Here is a 3,083-nt window from a genome sequence, read left to right as displayed (position 1 = left end):
CACTGCAGAAAGGAGTTCTTTGGACTAAGATGGTCCTAATCAGTCAAAAGCCAGTTATATATCTCGGGCAACAGTTTAGCACAACTGCAAAGCCAAATTAGTTGTAAAATACATTTCAGACTTAATGTTTTTCACTATCCATTCTACACTCATAAATTAGTTCAAATTTTAAAAAAGCAAGTTTTAACTGAAATGGAGCTAAGTATGGGTCAGATACTTCAATGGGTCTTCATAAATCTACCTAGAACAGATGCCAAAATTTGGAGGAAATAGCTCTGTCTTTATTACTACCCTGTAGCTTACATTGAAGGTTGAATTTTCTCATCAGAATTGTAGAACACGTCCTCCTTGTTCCTCTTCAAATGCCCCTGGTTTAATAATGGGTTGGGTGATGGCAGCCCCACCAGCAGTAAGGTATAGGGAGTGGAGGTCCAAAACAAGTTTTTCTGTTTATTTCTATGTTTGTGTGAATATGTGTACATGTGTGTGGATTTCTTTATAGAGCAGTGCTGCACCTTCCTCTTTCTTTGTTGTTGCCAGTCTTGCCAAATTTCTCTTTTGTTCTATAATTCAGAACTTTGTCAAAACAGGTAAGGCAAAATTTAGATGGATACAGCAAATTGTATTTGGCCTGACTTCCTTGTCAGTTATGTATAATGTGTCCTTGATGTCAATCTTGCTGAGTGAGGAATGAACCCACAAAATGTTGATAGATCTTATGGTGACAAGCTAAGACATCTGTCAAAAGGCACATAACATTTTAGAGATATAAATCCAGGAATAAAAGGAAGAGATTTAAGGACAAGATAATGAAGTTTCCAAGCAGTTAATTTGAATTTGGATGCTCTATTCAAGAAAAATAGAGTGTTTACTTTTAGTTTTTTCTTATCCAGAATAGCCCCCATCATTCATTCATTCATTTATTTATTCACTCTTTTATTATCCCCAATGCTAGTACTATCTAGCATTCAGTTCTTTTCACTGGAGTTTCTGCTCATATTTTGTTGATGAATTTAAGTTGCTACAACAGCCCTTGTGTATTGGTACCATTTTTCCTTAACAAATTCAAGGAAAGAATCCAGTATTTAAAATGGTCACTGAGAGAAAGAATCCTTTTCATTTCCTCATTTCTTTTCCAAACTCACTCCTACAAACAAACAACTCCTCTGAACAATCCTGGCAGTCAGAGACATCATTTGCAGATATTAAGCTCCAGACCCACCACCTGTCCCTTCTGTGACTCATAATATAAACACAGACCCTCTGTGTAGCCTGTTTTCTAGAACTTTAAAATATAACTCACAGCTGGTGTCTCCCCTTCTGAGAGGCCGCTGTGTATAAGAGGCCCTTTCATGGAGTGAGCCAGAAAGCTCAAGGTCCAGCAAAGCCTTGCATAAATTTTCAATCTTAAGAGCCTTCACAAACTTATGTTTTTCTCTAAGTGTACTAGTATAATCTGAAACACCATCTCTCCCAGATAACTACAAAGTCCTAAGGTACATCCCCATCATTCACTTCAAGCTTCTGTCACAAAGATCCTGTCCCTTCTCATCCTCATCAAGAAGCAGTTTTGCTTGTTTCTGTCCTAGATATTTGTATTCTGTTAGAGTCCTCAGGTCTCAGTCATCCATATCTGTGAGTCTGATGCTGCTTGCCACAATGACAGAATGTCCACGTCCAATTGCTTCTCATCCAGATTTGATATGATGTATTTTTGTTTGCTTACTTTTAAAAATATTCTTTAGAGCTCTTTACTCAGGCCTGTGGTGCTGGCAGGATGGGCAAGAGTCCTGGTCTTAGTACTTCCAGAAAGCTCCGTAGCTGCTGACGAGATCAAAAATGGCATCATAAACAATACAAGAAAGCCCTTTTGAGCACAGTTCTGAAGATCAACACTTTTGGAGGTGCTGCCTATGCAAAGGAAATTGTGCTGGAAAAAATAGGGGTAGAAGCCAAAACTCGAATTCTGCCATCAAGAAGTGTGTCAGGGTCTACATGATCAAGAATGGCAAAAAAAAAAAAAAAAAAAAAATCACAGCCTTTGTACCCAATGATGGTTGTTTGAATCTTATTGAGGAAAAGAATGAGGTTCTGGTTGCTGGATTTGGTCACAAAGATCATACTGTTGGTGACATTCCTGGAGTTCATTTAGGGTAATTAAAGTAGCTAATGTCTCTCTTCTGCCCTTATGCAAAGGCCAAAAGGAAAGACCAAGATCGTAAATTTTGCTGATGAAAACATGATGATAATAAAATTTCACATGCCCAAAAAACAATCAATCAATAAATAAACAAATAAATAAAATATTCTTCAGAAAGAAATAAGGGTTATATTAATCTCTTAAACCTATTGTCCCTAAGATGACTAATTCATTGAGAATGAAGATACTAGTCCCTAGGCTTGTATAAACAATTCCAGAAAAATAGAGGATAGGCAAAAAGAACAGAAGACCTAATACAGAATTTCAGCAGGAGTGGACCTGCTGAAAGAATTATATTTGTTGGTTTCTATCTACTTTGACCATCTAGCCTGAGGAATGGCAAACTTCTTTTTAAGTAAAAGGCCAGATAGGGAATATTTTGGTCTTTTGGGGCTATGTAGTTTCTGCCTCAACTACTTAACTATGCTGTTGTAATGTTAAAATATTGTCAGTGTGTTCCAATAAAACTATTTATAAAAACAGAGGGTGGGCTGAATTTGATCCACAGGCCATACTTACAAACCCTGATCTAGCAGATGGTATAGTCCATAAATACATGTAACTGCATATCCAAGCAATCAATGCTCAAATCCTAAATAAGAGTTGAGAAATGTGGCTCTTATTCTTCAATCCAGTGCCTATCATCTCACTGATTCATATTATAAATGGTTCCTTACTATTGGTTAGTAAGTTGATGCTGAGTTTCCATTAGGGTACTTGTAAATCTTGTAAATCAGTATCTCTTGGAAGCTGAAGTTATTATCTTTTCACAAGTTTAGGATACTAAACAATAACAGGGAAAAACAGAAATTTTCATTTCCTAATGCTTGGCGCCACTGCTATAAATAACTCTTCGGTGTAGTAACAACACTCAGAAGTAATA

The 3,083-nt window shown here is 36.8% G+C and overlaps 1 pseudogene; it reads left to right on the top strand.

Annotated features, from left to right (window-relative positions):
• The first annotated feature begins 1,777 nt into the window (after positions 1-1,777).
• On the top strand, positions 1,778-2,222 carry LOC131822098 (small ribosomal subunit protein uS12-like; annotated as a pseudogene).
• Positions 2,223-3,083: the final 861 nt, after the last annotated feature.

The sequence above is a fragment of the Mustela lutreola genome, chromosome X, assembly GCF_030435805.1.
Source record: "Mustela lutreola isolate mMusLut2 chromosome X, mMusLut2.pri, whole genome shotgun sequence".
Classification (NCBI taxonomy): Eukaryota; Metazoa; Chordata; class Mammalia; order Carnivora; family Mustelidae; genus Mustela; species Mustela lutreola.
This window is presented reverse-complemented; position numbering and strand designations above follow the sequence as displayed.